The sequence below is a fragment of the Asterias amurensis genome, chromosome 18, assembly GCF_032118995.1.
Source record: "Asterias amurensis chromosome 18, ASM3211899v1".
Classification (NCBI taxonomy): Eukaryota; Metazoa; Echinodermata; class Asteroidea; order Forcipulatida; family Asteriidae; genus Asterias; species Asterias amurensis.
Genome location: NC_092665.1, coordinates 10,203,239 through 10,228,849, shown reverse-complemented (window position 1 = coordinate 10,228,849; position 25,611 = coordinate 10,203,239). Strand labels below are relative to the sequence as shown.

The following is a 25,611-nucleotide window of genomic DNA, read 5'->3' as shown; positions in this document are numbered from 1 at the left end:
AACCGAAAACATCCTCACCACCCCCCCAGCCAAGATGGAAATATCCAGTAAATCAATAGTAGCTGATTCTATTTACTGCCTGTGAGCCACAAGCCACACTGATCTCTCTGCACACATCCTGTTCCCTGTCTCCGTACGCTGTTTCTCTTTTAGTCGCCCGTACAGTATCATCTCATCGCGGGGAAACTCTGGACGACTGACCTATAGACAAACAAGAAAGAAGGGGGAGGAAGACTGGCAACTGAAACGGCACGGAACCTCCAGGGCACTACAGTCTTGCAAGTGTATCCCTGCCTGCTGGTCGGTTACTCCCTTCGGACGTGAACCCGTTTTTCCTTTTACTTGTGTGTGTTGCCGTCGCTCTCTGTCCTGACCCGACTGACCCTCCTCGCAGCCCGGTCGTTATAATTATGCAAACCATCGGTTACCGGGGAAGAAGTCGGTAGCCAGAAGACACTTAAGAAGGACTTTTACATAACCAAAATGACAGAGCCCTGATGAGCAATTCCTGGTTTTAGGCAATGAAAAAAAGGATAGAAAACACAACTTAAAAAGTTGGTTAAATTGCTTTCTCACCGAGTATTGATTCCTCATTTTTGGTTGGCCCAAGCGGTGTGAAAGGCCTAGTGGGCCAGATTATGGTCAGGTGTGCGTCTCAAACATTACTCCCCTGCATTAATCCAGACCCTGATTAAGAGCTGGCTTTTCTAGGAGAGATTGACGTTGAGAAATGGAATGGAAAGACAAATTCTGTGACCCTTTTGAAAACTGTGCTGTACAGTTTGCAGGTTAATGTTAAAAGATGAGTTACATTACATTTTATATGAAGTTTAATGCATCGGGATATACAATAGAATTTTATTTGTTTAACCCTTACAACGTTTTGTAAGGGTAAAAAAGAAAAATAATTAAAAAATACATATTATAAATCTACAAGCTAGTTTAATATAATTTGAGAACTTCCCTCGATTACAGACACTACAGAAGGAGTATCAATCAGTACACATCTTTGTTATTAGGTGTCAAAAGAGAGCTATCCATAGACTTAATGGAAGTACACAAACTCACTTTGAAGTCGTTTGTTTTGTTGCCTAGTCAATTTGTACCTTTGAAATTGCCCTATACATATCACCTTTCACTTGTCGAGCAGCAGTTGAATGCGTCGTATAAATATTTTATTTTCCCAATTATTTTTGAGTCGGGTCTTCTCCATCTGCGCCTGAGTGTCTTTGCGGAGATGAATTTTCATTCATGAGGAACCTATGTGGGATGATAACAGTTAACCCTGTCAAGTTCCCAAAGGGATTGCCTGAGATTGCAATGAAGGGGATTGATTGTTTTTAAAGCACCAGACTATGATATACTCAAGCCTCATATTGGATTCCAGTGCCTCATTTTGATAAAGGAACTTTTGATATAAAGGCAAAAACACAGACTAATAAAGTTGAGGAGGAATGCCCTTAAGATTGGTGACATAATTGTCAGGGTCCCAAAGGATGGTATCAAATGTAGATACAATGAATCTCATAGGTGACTGGCACCAGACTGTTCAACCCACTAGCCTCATTCTGGCTCTCATTGTCTTTCGTGGATTGAAATCGAGATGGTTGCTCTGGGTTTTGGAGTAGATGAACTGATGTAGTTGCACATTTTTAAGATAAATGCACCCACAAGTGAAGGGTACCAAGTTGAGACAAAATCCACATTTTAATGCCGTTTCTGAATTAACAGCTAAGACTGGGGCTTAATCACCATGCCATCATGTGTTGAAGCCTAGGATGTGCTGTTGGCAACACCCTTAGCAACAGATGCAGCCATAGCCACCAGTTTCAACATGGTGTATGTCTCGTGTATAGGAATGCTGGATAACCAAGATGGCTACTCTATATCATGCCACCCTATCTGCCTCATCGCATGGCCACTTTACAGAGTAGCACTTCTCACGACCAATTGTAGGGAATATTTGCCGTTACTCAGTACGTATACCTCTATGGCAGTATTAATTCTACCCATTCTACTATCTGTCAGTATACCATTACAGGAACATGTCCGCTGATATCTTCATCAAGCTGTAGATTAAGTTCCCTCGTCGGGCCAATCTCTTGGACGCCCTTTTTCGGCAAGTTTTTTTTTCCCTCCCCGAGCCGGCATTTTGTTACCAAACTGGCTTTTGGCTTGACCTGTTTCACCGTCTTAACGAGCCTTTTGCTGGATAGGGATACGCTGAGTCTGTTGCACTTTAGGGCACTGATATGATGGAGGGTTGGTTTGGGTTATTGCTTTCACAGTATTGCACTCAAAGTACCTCCTAGCCCAAGCCTTCAATTATGAACAGCATTACGAGATGTTTTTCTCTCTTTCTGCATTACGACCCAAATGGTATCTAAATACCTCGTGTTTTGTTTTATGTTACGTGCCTGAAGTATTGTCAGAAATGTCATATCACAACAGGAATCTGCCGGGGAATAGAGAAACTGAACGACTAAATAGGGTAATGCTGCATTGTGATTAGCTTCCTAAGGATTTAGTCTACGGATGTAATATACTTGTCATGCTGAGAACTGCATTATTATTAAACCACTACTTGCTTTTGTAAAATGGTCTGTAGTGTATATTGTGATAGGTCTTACCTCCCTCCGGTTTGTACAATAAAAAATATCGCTTTCCGTTCACTTTAATCATTTGTTGTTGTTGATGGGTTGTTTTGCTTAGTTCAGAGTGATATTATGAAAAGCTTTTTAATTTGAAATTTAAGAACTTCATATATACCTAAGGTTTGTGGCGAAAGTGTGTCTTGTTTTTAGAAAATGAAGGTTTTCATTATAGTTTTAACATCTGACATCACCATACCACATCACATCATAAAATTAAAAAAAAGGAGTGGATGCACTTTAGATGATTGAATTCTCTCATGACTATTTGTAGATCCCAAGGTAAAACAGCGCCCTCACTGCCTAATGAATTCACAACCTCTTGATTGACCTCAACACGTCCCAACACAAGTTAGTTTACACTAACCCAAATAAAACTGATAATATTTCTTTTGAATGGTAAAATCTGAAGTTCGCAGAACACCTACCCTTTAAAAAGAGATGTGTTACAGACAGGAACCTTCAACTGTCTGTGTAGCTAGTTCTCTTTAACGATCCTGGGTAAACATTCACAGCTGGATGAACATTGAAGCACACCCATCTTGATGAGCGCTGACACCCTAATTACTGTCCCCACCCAAATCAGAGCCCAGTTTTTACGTCTTGGTTGGAAGGGACTGCCTTGAAGTACTTACAAACATTACAGAGACGGACCGATAGCCCTCACAGAAAGCAATTTTAGTCTGAGCGTACATTTGGACACAATCTGGAGCTGTTAATTTTCTTTCCCTCCTGTGTGATGTAATATCTGGATTGATTTAATCCAATTATGTCAATCAACAGTCATCTAAATTAGCGATTGGATTGGATGTAGACGCAAACAAGGTTTTTCTTCTTTTATTTTCGTATCCCAGTGGTCTTTGAATATCTATTATTAATCTAAGAGCAAATACTGAAAACGGCTTTATTATTTAAACTGCAAATTTGGAAGGAATTTGTGAAAAAGATTAGTTTTGTTTTTGTTATGGTGTGAAGTTCTTAAAACTTGCTGAGATAACTGCATGTCACCTTTTTCATTTGGCATTCTAGACCCCCCATTTTGCAGTTATGTAATATGTTTTTATTTTTTTTACATTTTTTTAAAAGCTAATAACATAGACTTCCATTTCAGTTTCTAGTGCTATTTGTAAACACTTTCATTTCTATCTTCCCTGGTTTCAAAAGAATATTAAAAACAATTCTTCAAAGGAAAAATGACTTATCAGAAAAAGAAAAAAAAAAACCATGCCTGTTGTTCAATCTTAAGTGGTCCTGACAAGAAATGATCTTGTTTTGACTTCCAACCCCCCAAACCCCATTATTATGGTGGTCCCAAGACAAGAACCTTGTAGACAAATGGAAGAATGTTAATGATGCAGCTAAATCAACGCTGACCATAAATAAAACCCAAGTCTTTACACCCTGATAAACCATGGAAGAAGAAAGATTCCAAAGTGTTGTCCACCCTCTGGCCGAATTTACTCCAGCTAATGATGAGTGTAGTTCCTCTCTTCATCATGAGAAAAGCTTACATCTTATTGACACGTAAGGATTCACCTCCCATTACTTCAGCCATCCCGTGATATATCCCCCATGGCAAGCCAGACAAGGAGAAGGAAAAAAGCCTTACGTTTTGTCTAACTTTAGAGCCAGTCAGGCGACACTACAAGAAACCCACCCAGCACTAGCAATGTCCAATTGTCCGGTTGTTTTTGTTGTGTTTGAAAAGAGTCTCTTTTATTTATTCCACCAAATTGCTTCGTCCATCCTGTAGGGGATTCACACCATTGGGCGCAATCACACAGGGTTTATGGAACTGAGTTGAGATAACTTGTACTGTTGCAGATGATCTGAGGAGCCATTGCAGTCTGTGGTCTCAGATTTATGGGACGCTTCTGCTTTGGGGAAATACAAGGCTGTTCAAGATGGGACTTTTCACTGCATGTTATAATAACTCAAAATGAAAAGAAGAAAAAATGTCTGAAAAAATCAGCCTTAGATTCGTCTCCAATGGTAACAATATGTTGTTGAAAAGTGTCTGTTGTCATAAGATTTCGTTTTGCGAAATCTTAGACTATGGAGGAAGGAATTCATTTCTGTATGGTACCAAGTTACCAAGTTATTCCGTATCCCTGATGCAATAATGATACTTAATTTAAATTGGCTATCCACAATTCTTTCAAACAATTTTAAAGAGTTATGATATCAAGTTTCGTGTAAATAATGTCAAGGTGTAGACTCCTTCAACTTGATTTCATTGTAGAGACAATGGAAAGAGAGGCAGAAGATGTTGAATACTGTTGTTTAAACTTATTTGCTTGCTATATTCAAGCAATGAAACCTATTTGAAGAAACACGCATCTAAAGTTAACCTGAAAAAGGGGATTCTCCCAGCGCGTTGATGATGCTGGTATAGTGATCATGATTTCATGTACAAGATAAAAGGCATTTTCTGATCAAGTAACCCAGATTTTAAAAGTATGTAGGCCCCCTACTAAGTGGACAATCAATTTTAATATTCTCCCTGTCAGCACTTTCACATTAGAATTAATTAATCAGTGAGGATAAACGATGTAATGAATACGCCACAAAATTGTTTAATTGACATTTACCCCTGAAGTGTTCAGGTTTAAAAAAGTTTATAAAAAAGAAACCCATGTGAATGGGACATTGTCCATTCTTCATTCAGGGCCTGTGAGCCGAAGCCATTCAAGAAGCTCACTGTCTTCCTACCTAATTGGCCTCCTGTAAAAATTGCCTTGCAATTAACTGGCTTCCGAACAAGATCATCCTTATAGAGAACAATAATAGAGGATGACAAAGGGGTGGGTCATTTGTAGGAGAGAGGATGCGGTATTGTGGCGGCAAACCACTCATGTTAACGCTTGCTGGTTTACAGCGGGGGAAGGCTTACAGTTGTGGTGTCCACCCGCTAATTTGTAAAGAGGTGTGTATACCCAATTTGTAGTGATTGAATTGGGATGATGTTGGTTTTCAGTGTGGGACTGTTTACTTGGAGGGGATTTAGATTACATTTAGGACAGTGTTGTGTGTTTTTCATCTTTTGGAGGGGTTTGGGGTGAGTGGAAACAGGGTAGTTCAGATGTGGTATGTGACAGTACTTGGCTGTTTTGTGATACGGGCGGTAGATACCAGACATTGGATGGACTGGCTGGACAGACAGCATATTTAGAAGAAGTAAACAGGCTGTCATTGTGCACAGGGTTTGCAGTTAACAACCTGATTCCAGATAGTTATAATCTACGCTTGATAAACACTTTCGGCAAACGTGTATTTAATTTGGCCTAATTATTGAGGTTTTGTGATGATGTGGTTTCCCCATAACACACTTAAGGCTATAAACAACCTCATTCCATATATTATATAATTCAGTCCCCACTTTTCAAACACTGATTGCAAATGCTCATTTAATTTGGCCAAATCATTAAAGGTTTGTGATTGTGTGGTTGCCCACCTTTTCAAGTCTCAGTAAAAACAAGAAGAACCAGATTCCTGATAACTCTAATTGGTTTTGGACTTGTCAAACATTCCTGGCATCTTTCATGTCCTCATTAATTGGCTAATAATCACTCCTTGGTGCAAGAGCTCTAATCACAGACATTATTGTTAGACCAGGGTTTAATAAACCAATTTGTTTAGGAAGTGATGTTTGAAGCTTTGCACGGATCATAGAAAAATAACTATGGTATTCATGTACATGCAACTAGTAAACTTGCCAGTACAACCAACTATAACTTCTCTTTTGGGAGGAATGTTTTTGTTGTTGTTTTAATCACAATGGCTCTTTTCAGATCCAATGCAGTATTTACTCCCTGATTTTTGAACGACATTTCCTGTAAAGTAACAGTAATTATCAGATAACATTTGAGATAAATTTGTCAAACTCCCTCTAAAACTATAAACTGTTCTGAATTTGCTTGTTGGACAGTAAAACATTTCTCAAAGATGAAGTAACATTTGTCAAGACAGAAAATCTGCAAGGATTTTGTTAATGACAGCAAGGACACCCTTTGGAAATAAATCTTACCACAACCTACAAATACCTTGACAAATCAGCAAATCCCTGGGCAGGATCAGAGGGGATTTATCCTAATCCTTATCAATAACTCAGCCTCACATTTCTTGTCAGATCTGCTCCCAATTTGCTATGTACATATCTCCCCTACTTGCACAAATTAACCCAGGTTGCTGGTGGGTTGCTGGTGGATTGGGGGAGAAATATAAAACCCACTTGTGAGTTATGACAGGGACACGGCCTTGTGAACCAACTGAGAGAGAAGTGCTTTAAGTACAACCCTGATATGTCTTAAGCACTGGAGATCAAACTCTTGCTCTGGGTGTTATTAGTGCACTTATACTGTGGTCAGTTTCTCTCCATATTTGCTGTCCATCCCCTCTTATTAAAGGAATGGCAGAAGATGGATTTGTTGGAAGAGAGTATATTTACTTAAAGACACTGGACACTATTGGTTATTGTCAAAGACCAGTCTTCTCACTTGCTGTATCTCAACATATGCATAAAATAACAAACCTGTGAAAATTTGAGCTCAATCGGTCATCGAAGTTGCGAGATAATAATGAAAGAAAAAACAATACAATAACACAACATAGGCCTAATTAAGATAAAGTATCATGTTTGGTAGGAGAAGATGCTTTCCAATCTTCTTAATCATAGTTGCCAAAAATACCATTGAGGACAAAACAATGTAAAATTCCTTCACAGCTATTTCATACAGGACAGATTGCTTCATTTGTAACGGTTTTATTATGCGTGTTTATGTTCTTTACTTAAAATCAATCATGCACACAAATCTAAAATCTTCCTGAAAGTACAGATGGATTTTTCATGGGACCCTTAAAACATGTCAATAAAATTAATTACAGTTTTCCTTTTGTCTGGTGTGGTTTTAGCCTCGCACTATTTGAGCCCCCTGTAATAGATTGCTCTGGCATTGGATGTAATTGTAGACACATTTCAAGCTCTGCGCTTAAACGAACAATTGATTTTCAAAAGGGATTCCAGTCAATGAGTTTGTGACGGTAATTTATATTTGGTTATGCAATGATCTGTGAAGGTATAGTCTTCAATATTTCAAAGTACAGAGGTGAACATTGTCAGCATGATAAACTAACTTGAAATTCAATTAGCTAAATGAAGATCAATGCCTTTTTGTTTTTGGTATAGCAGTTAATAAACAGTTCAAAGTTTCTTAAATAAAAGTGGTGGCAACGGTTTTAAGTGAGACTTTCCTTAGTGATTTTTAGAAGTATGTTTTAACAATAATGTGTTTCCCAAATGGCACTACTGATCTTTCCCATCTTGGGAAAGCTCTAAATTCCACTCAGATCTGTTCTCTAAATAGTTAACAACTACTGTTAGGGAAACTGTCTTTCTATTTTGAAACAAGTGTTCCCAGTAATCTATTCACGCTGGCCAGTGGTAATGTCAAGTACCCGGAAGGCATTGGTGGGATTACTATGAACTGGGTCATGTAATCTGAGGCACCAGTCTGGTATAAAAGCCTTCATTTTGAATCTCATAGTGAGTATAGTCTCATTCTCGAGTCTGGTTTTGAACCCTTGGAATACAGCCTCAGTCCCAAGTTTATTGTTTTACTATTTCACTGTTTTCATGGGCCCGTATAATAGGGACAGCAGTTCTAATCCTGACCAGTATTCCCTGTCAAAACAAGACAAAATAAGACTGCAAATTAACAAATAAACAAGTTTTGTTCTTCTTCAAAATCAAAATACAAGCCAAGTATAGGAAAATTCACCCATGATTGCTAATTTTTTGTTTCTTCTTAAAACACCCCCCCCCCCAAGGGAAATACACTTTTTCAATAACTCAAACTGGTCGTAGTGGAATGTTTGCATTTGGCATGTTGCTGCTCAGTAGAAGTTGGCAGACAATGCCCAGATTGATGCTGTTGACTAGTGAGGTGACTTTTGAAATGGCTTTTGGATAAATTAACATAGCCAGAGCCAAAAGCCATCAGTTTCATGACCTTTGTTGTGATATTAGAAAATTTAACTACTACTTCCCAAACTCCTAGTTAACAAGTGCCCCATTAATAATTTCTACACCCAAACAAACCCAGCTGATTTGGGACAACAGCTGCACCCATTGATACCCATGGGGGTCACCTACTAAGCCCCCTCTGACAACTCCATTTCCTAGGTGCCACCTCTATAACTCAAGAGCTAGAAAACACATGCTGGGGAAGCGCAAAGGGATGTTATTTATTTGTGAAGGGCCATAAGCTAATAGATTTGTTTGAATTTGAACTCGGATAACTGCGGTTGTTTGTACATTTTGACATTGGAAGTGTACTGATAATTTTGTCTGACCCCCTGATCCTCAAAGAGTCTGTTATGTTACAGAACTTGGTCGTGCTACAATCTGCTGTTTTCAAACTGAGGGCTGGGAGGACTAAAATAGTCTAGCCCCTTTGTGAGACTCGGTATCCTTGGTTTCTATAGACCTGTATCATGATGCCACTATCTTGGTCATGTTCCCAGTATCCAATTCCAATGACAGTGATGTTTGCTAATATTCCTTTTTATAAAATTCGAACCAGACTATGATGGGAGACTTTGGGACACTTTTGGGACGCTTGGTGGCAGCAGACTTACCAGGTACATTTCCATTGTTTATGTAGTTCTGAGCGTGCTGCTTGATACTTGAACATAGCCAGGGAGAGAAGAAAAAAATGTTTCTGTTCCTTGTGACATTTCCATTGTTTATGTAGTTCTGAGCGTGCGCACATGACCGATAACAATGGATTTTACCTGGTAAGTCTGCTGCCACCAAGCGTCCCAAGAGTCTCCTATTATCATTTCAGCCTGGGTTTGGTTACTCTGATTTGAATGTGAGAAATCAAGATGGTCTCACCATAATATGTTTTTTTGTACATATAGAACATGGCAACAGCAGGGTGGTGGTAAGCTATTTTGAAGCAGCGCTTAAACAGCTATTATAATGATCTTTGCCTTTAATAGGACTACTTCCTTCATAGTCTTTGATTCTTCAAGGAATGTGTCCTTGTCAGGTTGTCATTTACCCCAACTGCACCCATGGGTTAATGTTGTCCTCACACTGTACCCAGAGGGTTGCCCATTTCCCACTCGGCATGGTGGGGATGGAACTAGGTGTAAGTTGCCTAACACCCTGCAGGAAGTTTTACAGGCTGGGATCCCTTTGAATGTGGCAACATCTGTTAACATTGGACACCTCATTGTGGGTATAGTGTAATTTTTAACAGACTTTAACAATAGGAAATATAATTAGCTGTTGCAAACAACTCACCAACCATGAGGACCAAATTGCCTCATGGGTATACATGCCAAAAAATAGTTTAATAATGGAATGACATTTCGACCCTAGCAGAGTCTTTCTCGAAGGCTAAACATCTGAAACAGTTTAAATTTAAAAGTTGTTATTACAGTGACTGCTTTTATTTTATCTAATATATTATGTAACCAAATAACAGATACTTACGTAGGCGTTATTACTTTATTTGAGAAGATTTATTCTAAAGGATTTCTAGTAATGTTAATCGCTGTAAATCCCAATGTAACATTCCCTGCATGTCTGGATTAGTGTCGTTAATCACCCTAGATGGTGCATCAGATCAGTTGACAGGGTACCAGCATGACACCTGACTTGTGTTTCCTCTTCCACACAATGGTTGATAATGAGACACCAGCCAGCCTGTGCCCATTATCTTTGACCTGCCGAGGTCACTTTAGGACCAAGGATAGTGCCTTGAGGTGTTGGCTGTGTTGCATGATAAAAATGTAGATGAAACTATTTCTGCAAAAACAAATCAGTTATTGGCCCGACGTTCTGACCCTAGCAGAGTCTTTTGAAATTAGCAGAGTCTTTCTCAAAACTATTTCTGCCTCAAATGTTCATGTTTTTTTCGGAGGTGTAACTTGTAGTGCTCTTTATTGCACCAATCAAAGTAGACCAACATCATTGGAAAGCCATCTTGTTTTCATTCTTTCAGAGCGATATTGAATCATTAAGAGTAAACCTGTTTATAAAAACCTTGAGACATTTCTAGGACTATTGAAGTGAAACCACCTTTAAAATTAACATAACTGGCTTGCAGGGTTTAACACCTCACATCAGGATTGGTCTTGGGTTAAGTATTAAGCATAAATCTTAGGCTGGTGAGATTGCTGGACTGAGAAATAAGCCCTGCGGCACTTATTTCTAACCTTTCTCAAAAGTGGTGTTAATAGTGTCTTATACCCTTAGGGCTAGGTAACAGTCTAGTCGGCAATTGAACAAAGTATGTTGAACCCATTGGCACCTTTTCCTTGTTTATAAACGGCAATTGGTCTTGACCATTAATTTACTGTAATCATGGTAGCATTTGGATTATCTTGAGTACAAACTCTTAGGAGGTCACACCCCCAACTTCCCCTCCCAATGAATTAAAAATTAAATCCCTATTCTATCTCTGAGTTTCAACTCTGCTTTTGGTTATACAAAATTAACATTGTCAAAGTCACATACATTGTTAACCCCCTGAAAATATTGTCAATTGCAGATAGCAATGACCTATAATTATTAACAACTTGTCAACCTCTATCCCATTACATTTCTTGAATTAATTTCTTCCATCATTGCAAGAAAATTGCTATGATTGACCCTTAAAATTAGAGCAGATTCTATTTTGAATGTGAATTAAGAGTATTGAGTATCTTTCCTGCTTTGTAAAATATCCTAGCCAAACCTTTGAGGGGTCCATAGATTTGTAATTGAAGTAAAATATTCTTGCAACGTCTGGCGGGTGTTGAGTGACGCAGGCTTAGCCCACCTGTTCTGTAAATGATTTGCTGAAATGTCACAAGGAACAGAAACATTTTTTTCTTCTCTCCCTGGCTATGTTCAAGTATCAAGTAGTTTCATGTGGTCTAATGTAAATGGATTCATTGCGTGTGTACAAAAACAGTTCTCTCGAAGTAGGGAAGAGCTTTTTAGATGAAAATATGTAAATATTTTCGTGCAGTTTGCAACTTTGTTGCAATATGCTAAGAGGAGGGAAAACCTGAGAAGAGCATACTATATGTGATTTCGATTTTTTTTTTTGCACATTGATAGTGGTTTTAAATTCAAATGAAACCATATTTTTGAATACAAATGTAAACCATTTCCAAAACATAATAACTTTGTACATTCTGAGTCCCACTTAGCTCCTGTAAATTGTCCACCACGCTTTACTTTGGGTTTCCAGTTTGATTGCTTTAATACCGTTGTTTTTTAAATGTTTAACTATTTTATTGTTAATGACTGTTCATAGTATTTGACAACTTATGCAGTATCTAACATAGTAACGTTTTTTGTAATGTACATTTTCTTTACTTATACTGGCGTGATTCACTTTTCCCAAGGTTTGAAAAATAATTTATATATTAATGATACACCTGTTTAGTATATAACTGAAATAAACGGAATGCTTAAATACAGCAGGTCAAAATCCCTTTCAATCTCCTTTCAAAGAAGATGACAAAGCAACTCACAAAACTAGGACATGCCTTGGTTATCATGCACAACAGGCGGCAGCTGTTACATCTTCCAAATTCCCCAACAAGATCTCAACAAATTTAAGAAGAAACCATTCCCCAAGTCACAGCACCAGTCACCTCAGATTCATTATTGCATTGCCCTTTTTGCCCCTCTCTTCAAAACAATTCGCCGTTGATGTTCCCTAGACTCTACCCCAGCATTAGGCCAAAAACCTGTCCACGAATTTCACAACGTCCTGGTAGTCTACCGAGAACCGGTCTTCCTTTCTTTAAAAAAAAAAGATATAAGTGCATAGGCCTAAAAAAAGCCCATCTCAATCTGGAAGGGTATGTCCAGGGAATTGCTCTTAGAGTCAGACCGGTTGTGGAGGGTTGACCTACTAAAAACTGCCATACCCAGCGGTCAAATTCTGCATTTTGTTTCGCAGTGGCAACTGTTGCACTTAAGAGGGCTCATTAAAGAGGCAGGGCCTTACTCTTTTTGTTTGTGTGCATAAGTGGTTAGACAGTGTGCAGGGGATTGTTACCGGGGAGAAATGTCACTGCATCTTTAAGTGCGTGTCGTCTTGTTTCAAAGTGCATTCGCAGGTTATCAGGGTGAACTTTTTTGGAAAGTCAACTTTGGGAAGTGCACTTCGATCAGCTAACATCTGGAAAACATTCTCACAATTTTTGCTGTTTGTATTGCCTCTTTATCATGGAATTAGAGGTATTAATTTCTTTTTGAGATAGAAAATGTTTTATCTATATAAAGGGACCACACTTTATGGGACCGGTTAACCACAATGCAAATACAAAACATATAATAAATGATGGTTAAAAAGTTAGGACTAGCTTCTTTCAGATGTGTTGTTGATACAAATCCCTCTGTACTGCGTCACAATTTCTGCATGTCCCTTGAAAACAGACAATTTTATTTGCTGAAGCAAATATTTATCAACATTTCTTGATCATTGATATCTGCAGGAAATAATCCCTAGGTTTAGACTTAAATCTCCCTGAAACACAACCCAAGTTTCTTTTCCTGACTATCCTTATCAAAATTCATAACACTTGCAGAATTATTGACAGATCTGAGCCATTACTTCCCCAGACTCGGTGGCTCTTTACTTCTGAAAATAAATTTCTGACATTTTAAGTTTCTTCTGAATATCTAGTCCCAGTTTTCTTGTTTCATCTAAAGATTTTTTTTAAGTCAAGTCCCTGGGGGTCTGACCTATATTCAGGGAGTCTTTCCCCACCTTGTCAATTTTCACTCTGGGTGTGAAGATTTTTCTCAAATGACCTGCCAAGGACAGTTGTGATGTTGGTAGTCCTTCTTTCAAGGAATTTTTATCATTGGTTGGATCTAAGAATCGCAGTCACAAGAGGGGGCTTTCTTGTTTTTACAGAATTGACCAATTGGACAGATCAAAAACTTAATTTTCTTTCTTTTAATTTTTGAAGTGACACAAACTAAATAATACATTTTGAAAGGGTCGTACTCATTTGTTTTCATTTCGTCAAAGCAATATACAATTTGGCAACATCGATAAAAGAGGTGCTGGACACATATTCCCGGGAGGCTGTTGACGTGATTTGCTCCTTGCAAATTTTTTCTTTCTTTTTTAAAATATATTTTGCTGGAGCTGTTTTTATGGAATACCCATAGGTCTAAATCTCATTGGTCTGCTGTCTCAGTCTTGTCAGTTTGTGGCCAGGTGTAGATGGAAACACGTCAGTGCATGAGCGGCAGTGACTACCCCTCTAGAGGATAGCTGAATGTGAATTATCAGGTCTGGGGTAGCATTACAGATATCATTATGGGGCTCTTATATTCTCTCTTGAATGCTGGGGTTTCGACCGATGCATTGGAATTTTGTTGGAGTGGAAAACGGAGAGAGTTGGTTGAAGTCGCTGGTGCACCGACGTCCCATATGCGGGTTTGTGTTATGCAAATAGATGGTACGATCATCAAGGGAGTGTTGAGAGAGATTGGAAAGACTTTGAATATGAAGCTCACATGTCATAGCTTTACATTAAAACCCATCTGGAAGCAAACAGAATGCTTCACATTTTCTGTCAAAAATTCACCCGTCTTAAGTAAATTTGCTTCCTTTTCCCAAACCATCTTAGTACATACATGTCTGGATTTGTTATACTGGGTTACTAAATACCAGATTTCCGTTCCAAATACTCATGGAACCAATTAGAGTTAAGTAGTTGACGATGGGAACTGATAATGTGGTACTTCTCCTGCGATTTGGTAGTTACTGTGCTATTATTATTATTAATATTTCGGGATGTACTTGCGGAATTTTGGTAGTCGGTGGAAAGAAAGTACTTTTGCCCGCTAGCAGTGCCAAAATCTCTTACGCACTGGGCCTGGAACCCCCTTGAGGGATTTAAGGCTGGCCCACCAGCCTCAATGGCCGTTGGTTCTCGGCCGGTAATGGGAGCCCACGACCAAATATTGTCGCTTTTATGGTATTGCTGAGCTGCACCAAGGAAATTCTATCCCTTACCACCACGGATTGAACTTGCCTGAGAGTCCCAATCGCCTTCTTTTCTTCCTGATTTTTTTCGCGGAGCGAAGAAGGGGAACAATGGAAGCTAGCTACTAATGGACAGAAGGCAACAAAGCGCGTCGGCTGGAGGGTAGCCAGGACGGGCTCGGATTTCATACCGAGAATGTAAATCGAGCCAGCCCCTGTTTGCTCCGAGCTTCAGCAGAACAATGGGCCGAATGAAAATAGTTCCTGTTGGCATTGTGTTGCAAGGTAGTGCGCGAGGGGTCGTGAGCAGAGAACCGGTTTGGTAAACTCCATGGTTCAGCATAAGTTGGGGAGGACAGGGGTGTCTGGTTACCAGTCCCCTTTGAGAGTAAGATCTTGTATGATTCAGACTGGGATCCCACGTCTCTACAATGGATCCAGCTTGATCGAGTGCTTTTCGAGGAGTCACTCCAGAATGCCATGGAGAAAGAGAGTGGAGAAAACAGCCACCAAGGAGAAGAAGAAAAAACGTCAGGTAGTGATGATGAACATCAATTCATGACTAAGACTCAAGGATGGGCATCATTGCATGAACATTCGGCCAATTGAGCCGTCCAATCATACTTGAGATCTGATTGGGTAACCGTAACCCAGCATTGTGGGGACTGGAAAATCGCTTGGTGTTGCAATCACATCTTGGTCTGAATATAGAAAGCACAATGCCCAGCAATTTGTCAGAGCCAGCCCCAATCTCCGAGGTCTTAGTAATTGCATGCCTGTCACCTCCCGGGGTAGGCCGCTGCCGTCGAATAAGAGGGGAGACTTTTAGGGGTAGACCTGCTCAAAACAACCCACCGTCTTTTAGGCAATTGATTTGTAACCCGAGAACTAGCCAGCAGACAAATTTACAAGCCAGCGAAAAAACTGAACAAATTGAAAATAAGTTCCAACGGCAAAACAATTACAATTTTGCGATTTTGAGCCTAAATGTTTTTGAACTTACAGGGCTTGATTTCCCAAAGGCCTCCGGAAGTCATGAGTTGCTTCATTTTTCTATAAACGGGGAGCATTAAATTATATAAAATGTACAAGTAGGCCTTAAAAGGCACGATAAAAGCCTTGTTTGTTATTCTAGTGACGTGTGTCATAACAAATAGATTTAACCAGGCCTACCCTTGGGATACCACAGTTGTGAGACTTGAAAGGGGGTGGGTTTTTGGCATTGGTCAACTTGCAGCAATGACATCGACGTTGACTCTTTATCAGAATTAGGAACCGCTTCATCATGCATATACTAAATCTACATTTTCAACCTTTATTGAGATAAACCGCAAAACACAATCAGTATATATTTGTTTCATACAAAGCTACAATTATGTAATAATAATATTTAAAAATTTCTGGAATTGAAACAAGGATATCTCAATGTTAACTTAATCACTGTAGCTCGCAAGCCTGAGAAAATAATGTGGCTTATGCTTAATGAACGGAAACTTTGGTGTTAACCCTCACTCTTGCACAATAGTTGTTCTAGGTTCATTTTTTGTGTGCTGCCAATCCTAGTACACAGGTCGTGTACAGAGTTTGCCCTTAGTTAAGCTTGTCATTTCAGTAGTCTGTCAGCTATTTTACTGTATAATATTAAACATAAATGCTTTTCAATATTGAACTAGCCAGCTAGACTAGTTGGAGAGAAGTTTGACTGGACCTCAGGTGTTTGACTGACATTTCGGACCACTGTTAAGGGCAATGCTGCTTTTGTCTTAATATCCCATCCATGATCCAGATGCGTACATTTACGAAAGAAAACAACAGTATTTAGTGCTGTAAGTCTGTGTTAGTGAAGGGGTGGGGTGTTTTGTGATGAACAACAAACAACTTAGAGGGAGGATATGATAAAATGTTTGTACATAATTTTGAATTGATTATCAGTCTGGAAGAACGTGGCTCAGAATGAGGATGTGCAAAAAAAAAGTGGATAACTTTGATGCATTTGCAGTAAGAGCATGAAATTAAAAGAAAACAAAAAGGTGGGAAATCAAATATATAAGTTGAGTATTCAGGAAAGTTTGTTACTCAAAACATCAAATAAGAAGAGAGAGAAAAAAGTTACAAATGGTTACTGATGATGTTTTTTTTTTTTTTTGAGACACAGATCGGGGAAAAAAGGGTGAATTATGCTTTTGCATTCATGCGAAACTTGAGAGCTCTTAACTCAAAATTCAAATGAAAAGGAATTTTCTGAAAGCATCTTATAAAAATAACTCTCAAGAGAAAATAGAGATGCTGCCGAAAGTCATACACTGAGAAAATTTTACAGTAAAATGCGACATTTCTTGTCTCAAGAGAATCTGACATTAATTTTTAATGAATATATTCATAAGAAACATCGACTTGAAACTCTTGAAAGAACAAAGCCAAAAGTGGTAAGAATTTTTAATTCTAAGATCAAATATATTCAGTAGCGAGGGACGGAAAATTACATTTCAAATTCTCGAAAGAAAGTTAGGTAACCGAACACTCATTCAAAAAAAGGAAAACAGACATCCTTTGGCTTATTATTATAATCATGATTCGTTATTCACAAAAGCCTGTCGTAGTCGGCACTCTACCAATCAAAACACTTGAGCAAGTCTCCTCAGCCTGTGAAAATATCACGTTACCTAAATTTGTACGAATACTCAAGATTGAGTCGAGAGATAACTCCCGTCTGTCCCCTCTTATTGTAAATGCAACCCACAAAACCAGACATTTACCCTCTCCAAAATTATCTCATCTTAAATATTTATAGAGTTTCCTTTTTTCTTCTTAGTCAGATGATAGGGGGACAGCCGACGCTCCCGCCAATCCAGCGCAACTCAACCGTGAACCGTATTTCAAAACAGAAAAGTGAAATCACAATTCTGAGTCATGCATATATGAATATTCATCAAGCGATGAAATTAAGAAGGCAGTACCCCCCTTTTCCAATTGTAATCATTGCGTCGCCCCATTCAGATTCACCCATCCGTGATCTTCGTTTTGACACAAACCGTCACGGAAAATCTCATGTTCTGAGTCATGCGTTAGATTTCTTGCTTGAATATTCATAAACGGCTTGAAATTAAAATAACAATGCCCCCTAACTGGTGTCCCCCTTGCTCAAACATGCCCCCCATAAACCGGGCGCAAATCATGCTTGGCCCAAGTCACGAACGCCCCTTCTCATTTCCTTGCCTGTCCCCCATCCCATTCTCATCACAGTACCCTCTGTCCCATCCTCGGTGTTCCCTTTCTTTTGTGGTGTCAAGTTGCGCTATGGGCCCCAGCCCAAGTTGGTCACCGACCCCGCCGTGTCCAACACTGATAGGGTTTAATTATACATTTAATATTTTTGAACGATACACGCTTGTTTTGCGACGGCAGAGCACCACTCTGTGAGTCAATGTTTGCCAAAGTCATTGTGTGCCGCAGTTTCAGCCGCTTTTATCTCCTGCGTCTGCATTGCTGCCTCTTTCAATTAGGTTGAGATACGTTATCAGTAATCTTGGTAATGTAACGCATGGGATCAGTAACAACATTACTCAAATGAGTGATACAGAATCTTGTGTATGTAACAAGATCTAGCTCAGGTTTTTTTTTATATCTATTGCTTTATGAGATACAATCTGTGTCAAGGCAATTTGAATGTGACGAAGATTGGACCCTAAATTTCAAACTCATGTTTGTTTGTTTCACACAAACTTTCTTTTTATCTCTTTTTCTTCTGGTTTTCTTCGATGAAAACCTTTTTTTATGTGATTTTGCTATGAGGATGTTTGTTTTACTTGGAAGATGAAAATTAGAAATTGGGTCATTGTAGAGAATGGCCTGGTTATTGCTTGTCATGCTAATAGAAGATAATGATTGTTCACTGAAGTCAGGAAATCTAACCTGTAAATTCTGAGGTTCTTCCACTTAGATTTTGTTGCCAATTCCTCCCTTCTTTTCTTCCATATTATCTTCAATATTGGTGAAAAACTCGCCAAAAGAAGAACATATCATCAATATTCATAGAATCTTCTTAAATAATAATTAAGATCTGCTACCAAAAACTTTGTATATAAAATCAAGCTGTGGAAAATTGTGCCTGGAGCCAGCTGACACATAACATACTCTTTTTTAGCTGGCAATCCTTTTCTATTCAGGAAAATGTTTTTGTACTTCTAAGCTGAACTTGGCAAATCCCAGCATAGAACTTTTAGCCTATCCCCATTTAAGTAGAGAATGGTGATAATCATCAGCGTAGTAAAGACACTCTCGTAAATTTGATTCATGAAATAGGACTCCATTCTCATTGCGCCCCTTTTAAAATTTTAACTTCCATTCTTAATTTAAGACCTTGATTTAAGTGTCCAAAGTTACTCCCGTTCTTACCGTGACAAAGTGTACATTTGGTCATTAACCCAACACCAACGATTCTGCAGGAAGAATCCAACAGGCTTTTCCCCCCGTTAATTTGCATTGAATTGATACACCCCAAATTTAATTTATCTCCTTCGAGGTGTAGAATTACTACGCTGACATCTTCCTCAAGTGGGCATTAAATCAGTGCAAACACCGATTACAAAGAAGAAATTCTCTGGTCCCCCTTTTTCCAAAGATTTTTTCCCTCTCTCTCCCCCTGTTTCCAAATTGACTCGGCAGTATTTACATGAGGGGTGTTCTTGCGGTCATGTTATACCGGCAGAATAAAATTACAAGATTCTGCAATGGATATATGATACCGGTACAGTGCCCCCTGCAGTCCAAGTCCCACGTTAAAAATTACATTACCTACAATTACCCAAAAATCATGTGGTACTACTACATGTATCTACCAGGGTACATGGTATATTTGTGTTTGTTCAGACAGTGCACCAAATTGGTTGGTTTTGACAATACACACAAGTTGGTTGTAAATAATGGCATTGTGTATACAAGTCTTCTTAACAGTGTTTTCAGAAGAGGCTTTGTACAGCGCCCTCATGCTGTGGTCCCACTCGCCAAGATCAAAAGAAAGCTTTCTAGTTTGACGACATTGCTTAAATAAAACCATTCCTGTCTGATGATGATTATGATGAGAATAAAAAAAAAGTATCTTAAACCCTACACAGACATTTGTTTGTCTACCCGCTTGTTACTCGCCTGACTTCAAATTAGTGTTTTTCTTACCCCCTCTGAATCCATTTGGTCACTCGCTATTGTCCCTGCGACCCCCGCCTTCTAGAAAGCCTGGCATGTCCCCCTTTGTCTGACAGATTTGTCGAACATGGCTTAAGCCAGCTCAGAAGATGTTGTGCCCATTGTTGTGCAGGTTAGCGGAAAGAGACATGATGTATTGATGGTTAATAATAAACAGACAGTTAAGAATGACAAGATAATGGTGGATCTAAGGAGTAACCATCTAAGAGTTCTCTGTAATCCCTCTCCATCTACCTTGGAAGCTGCTTTCGCCAATTTTATTTAACATCGCCAATGCAGTCTGGTATGGTCTATTCATGGAGGTAGAAGTCTGATGATTCCTGATTGTTTTGCCCTAGGAAGAAAACAGAAAAATTGTGATTAAATAGTATATTAAAACCTAACCACATTTTAGGTCAGCCCTTTTACTCCATAAAATGTTCCTACATTTTGTCTAAGGACCAAATATCATGCCCGATTTACTCAAGTGATTTGGAACTAAAACAAATACAGTTTGATATAGGGTTTGATGATTAAAACTGTACTATTTGAAATTGGTGAACAAAACTAATATGAAATTTAACATCTATTATAAAACTATTAAGGAAAGATGTGTAACAAGTATTCTTGAATACTAGTGACAGTTTTAAATCTGAATGCCAAGTTTGATTCAGGCCTGGAATTTCATTGAGACCACGGAGGCCATTGCCTCCGTTGGCCCCTTGTCTTGGCCTTGGTGCCCTTTCAAAAATTCCCATGGACTTAAAGATTTTCCAATGGAAGTGCCCTTTTCAAAATGAAAATGGCCTTGCCCTCTAAAAAGATGAAATTCCAGGCCTGTTGATTGATGGTTGTTTCACTGCAAAGACAACTTTGCTTTCAAATTAGTCAAAGTTATGTAGGCCTACAATTTCTGTAGTGTTCTGAAGAGCATATGGGGTATTTTTTTGTTTTCATTTTTGAAGAGGTAGTGCACTTTTCTTGAGTACAAAGATCTTCATTTTGAAATACTGTGACATGATTTCTTCCAAGTTAAACCTGTAGTCACAATATACATGTAGGTGACAACTTCTACACAGGTTTAACTGTGTCAACCATTTTATCCGGGTACAAAAGCTTGGTTCAATTGTTACATAAGCATCCAGCGAAGGCCGGATTACAAATCTTTTTGGCTATGTCTGCTTCATACTCTTTAAGTGCGTCACCCCCAAGCAAATCACATGGTAAGCTCCACCCACCGTTAGTGTCATAGCTGGGATCCCTGGAATAATGCCCACAAACCAACCTTCAAAGAGGCTTCCTTCAAAGAAGCTTCCGTCACCTGGCAGCCAATCTATGTCTTTTCTCCCCCCCTCTCTCTCCTGCTCTAGCCGGGTAGGCAGAAGATTAGAGATGTACCTTGTTTGTTCGTTAAGATGTACCTTCATTGTTCCTCCAGATGTGACCATTGTTCCCCTCCCATTGTAGGCTCAGTGGATTTATCCCTGTGCCTGGAGCACAGATTATGCCCCCTTTTCACTTTTCCAATCTCATGAAATATGCATGGAGGTTCTCTTATGAGCCGCAACTATTTGGAGGTGGTGGTTTGAGGTTTATGGGTATTGGACATTTTAGACCAGGGGCCTGGCTGATTGATGGGTGTTGGTCTAGATTTGATATGTTGTTACTTCATGGAGGTATTGAATGTTTCCATTGCAGGGAAACTGTAACATGTCCGAATGTTTTCTTCATTTCATGTGAACAACGTTCACACACATTTTTAGCAAGTTGGAAGTTCCCAGAGTAAAAAAGTTGTTATCATACATGTTTGGTTAAGTATGAAATGGCACATCACTGTACAGAAATGAGAAATGAGAGAGTTTGTTGCTGGTGGAAGATGTTTGTGGAAAATTATTCAATTCTGTTATGAAATATTTTGAATTTATCAGCCAAGATTATTTCATAACCAGCTTGAATTTCTTTGAAGGACCAAATGTTTTGATTTATTTTCAAGAATTTTTGAAGGGCCAATGCTGTCTTCTTGGTCATTGTTGCTCCCAAACGAAAGTGCACCCCAAACAAATTGTTAGGGTTGTGATCGACATATTAAAAACTTGAAAAAACAAAATTAGTATTCCAATGCAATACTGTAAAGTGGTTTTTCCACCCACATTACAAAGCTTTGAAAAGTGGTTTGATGGATGGTTTTAAGGTTGGTACCAAGTGCCGGTGATGAGTCAGTTCTGAAGTGTCAATCCTCGTAGGTGTGTCCATCAGATTCTTGGTGCTGCGTGACTAACCAACCAATCCCTAGAAGTGCTGCATCCAAAAGCCAACCCCTTCAAGATTGTTCCCAACCCAATCACCTTCTTAAGTTTCCACCTCTTCAAGTTTTGTCTTCTCCCCCCCCCCCCCAATCAAAAACAAAAAAATCCGACATGGTTTTCTGGAGAAGTATTAATTTAAAGCACTCGATGATGCACGGTTAGAAACCCACAGTTGTGTAAACGCAAGTCTTGTTTTGAGTACTCATGGTGAATTTAACTTTGGGATGAGTCGGTGGAAGAATAAAGAGCTTGAGGAACAAAAGTGGCTTGCTTGGGTCCTTGGAGGGTCTTTCTGGTTGGAATGTATTGGATTGTTATACTCGTGCATGATGAGAAAACAAATGACCTGACAAAAGAGTTTCTAACCCCACGCAAACTTGGTCTTGCGTCAGATCCTAAGAATCAACAGTCCACACTCGGGCAGAGCGGATGCCTGCCACCGCATCAACCTTTAAGCAAGTCTTCGTCATAACCTGATTATCCTACCTATGTATTCATTGCAGGGCTTCTTGAGTTTGCTTGGCACTTTTTCCTTTTTTCCGTGGGGGGAGAAGGACTTTATTTACCGGATATTGGTTGTAATTCACAATAATGATCCCTTTAGCTCTTTAGCAACTCTGCTGGCTTGCAACTGTCTCATTGTGACAATCATTAAGATGTTGTTATTTTGGATTTCACAGAAAGATGTAGATTAGAAAGAAAAGAGCAGCTTAGACTGTGAGGAGAAAAGCAGCCTGGCTCTGACATAACACACACACACAAAGACCAGACTTGTTTTTAACTTTCAAGTGTTACTTTTAGCAATTAGATTTAAAACAAAAAAGACTGCATAATAAAGGGGTTAACCAGAATAATGATGGGAAAACCAGAGGAATATTAAACTTCTAGCTATGGAAGTAGTGCCAAGCGTACCTTGGAAAAAGAACTTGTGTAAGTGTCAACAAAATTGAGAGTTTGATGCATCTTGTCAGTGAAGTCCCTCGTAAAAAATGCATTTATTCACTCAAAGTCTTTAGCGAGGTGTAGGAATTTCCATATCCGCCACAGAACATGTCAAATATCATTTTTGCCTCACTGACACAGAGATGCGGTGTTGAGGGCAATTCCAACCCCCCCCCCCCCCACCCAAACTATTCATGGAAAACTATCCATATCTGATAGGAAAAGAAGGGTGATTGAACGTAAACTGACCGAAAGTGAACCCTCTGCTTGATGGGTTAAAACCCCTTCTTCATGCTTTCGCATCCATGCATAGAAATCTACTGACGAAAAAACTCTTTGAATTATGTTTTAACATCTCTAGTTTCTTATCTGTTGTTGTTTGCAAGTTGTAAAGTTTTCCCAAAGTGGATGTTATCTCTAAAACGTGTTGTCAAAATAACTTAACTGAAATGGAATGAAGCTGTAAATTAGACACGGATATTAAGAAATTGTAATTATTTGATTCAAAAAGACAAAGCTGAAATTTATTATCTGTAACATTTAGGTCTCGGCAGGAAACACCTTTGTCTGAGAAACTGATAACAAAATTTAACTTCTTTTTAAGAACTCAAGAGTCAATCTACCTGGGTTTCTTTTCCAGAAGTAAAATAATAATTCATCAAATTTGATCACATTTGTAGGAGAGAGAGAGAGAGAGAGAGAGAGAGAGAGAGAGAGAGAGAGTGTGTGGGAAGAGCTCATCCGCAACGGAAAATTACTTTTGAAAAATTAAAGGCTATTGGCCTTGCATCAGGGTTTATGTACTTTCTTCATTTGCCCGTAAAGAACTCATGCATTAAACACAAGGTTGTAAGAGTAATTTAGGAAACAGAAAGGAGCAGTTTAGTGCGGAATGATTTTCTGACAAAATCACTCATTGTGGGACGAGATGAGTGTGTGGGAGATATTCACAAACAAGCTTTTGATGACTTGAGAAGTTGTTGGATTATTACAGTTGTCCAATTGAAGCTGAGTTTGAGATTCCCAAGGAGGAAGGGTTGGGAGTTCTCTGTTATACCTTTATTATGGTGCGGCCATCTTGATTTTCTCACATTCAACTCAATGCAATCAAACCGAGGCTGGAAGGAAAAATTGTCTGGTTCCTTTTTGTTCAATGATTATATAAGCAAACATTACTGTGACTGAATACAGGAGTTTGACCAAGATGATGGCAGTATGATAAAGCTGAGTCCAATTTTTAAGGACTTGGTTTTGAAATAATTCCAATAGTTTGACGTGGACTGTACATTGTCAGATGTGAGATGAGTCTCCTCTTTCCCATCCCAATTCTGGTTCAGAAAATGCTGTAGAAATGGTTTACCAGCCAAGCTACAGGGTGGAATGCTTTTTTTCATAGACTCTTTGCAGAAGTTTGCCAAAACCATAACATTTTCTTTTCAAAATGGTCGTTAGCTATCATGCATGTAGACCTCTTTACCAGAGAAAAAGGCAGTTCCTTTAGAATTTGATTTTAGTTTGTGGTATTACCATGCGTTGTTCACTCCTTTTTGCTGTGTAGAATTTACTACCGATAAATGATAAGTCTTGTTGCTTAGTTCTCAAAAAACTTGCACTGCTATTTATCAAGTGCTACTGAACACTTTTGGGCATCAAGGCCGAGATGAGGCAGATGCTATGTCTATGAGTGGTCTCAACATCTGGACCCTGGGCTGGGTTAAGTGTTCAAGCCATAGGCCCCAGATTTCCATAAGCCTGAGGCACCAGTGTTCCAGAGGGCTTGGTTCCAGGGCCAATTTCATAGCGCTTATAAGCGCTAGATTTTATTACAATGTCTTACAAGTACTGAGGTCTGTGGTATAAAGCTTAATACTTGTCTAAAGCTTTCCAAAAGTCCAGACACATGCTGTCAGAATTTTTTTTACTTTAAGTAAACAACAAATCTAGTGTTTGTGTTTTGTGCTTTCGAGAGTACTTTGTCTGCTATGTTTTCTTATTTGGGAGGCCCACAAGTTTTTACATAGGCCATTGGACTTGGTGTAGTGCCTAGAGTAGTGTTGGATAATCCAAGTCTGTACTGGGCCTGGAATTTGACAGCAGGGTCGTTACCTCTGTTTTTCCCAGGTCTTGGCCCTTAAAAATATTCCCCTACACATCCCAATTTCCCAAAGTGTTCCTTTGCAAAATGCAAATGAGATGTCTCCATAACTGTAGGCCTAGAAATTAACATAAAACAAAGATGAAACAGGATAGTGCAATACGACAACGTTGCTCCTATATCATAAACGGCACTATATAGCATAAAATAATCATCAGATTGGCCTTGAGACAGTCATTACATTTTACAGGCGGACTCTGTGATCAGTGGAGCGTAACATTAGTAACCAACTCTGTAATTACTCGGGCACATGTATGTGTTGATGGTTGAAAATGCAAACGCTGCTCACAGCCCCACTTCTTATATTTTGGATTCACCATTATAATAGATGTTACACATGCTTGGGGAATTTTTTTCAGTAT

General features: G+C 39.0%; 1 protein-coding gene across 3 annotated transcripts in view; it reads left to right on the top strand.

Annotated features, from left to right (window-relative positions):
• Nucleotides 1–25,611, top strand: part of LOC139951118 (ephrin type-B receptor 1-B-like) — a 194,401-nt gene that overhangs the window by 136,193 nt on the left and 32,597 nt on the right. The window lies entirely within an intron of this gene.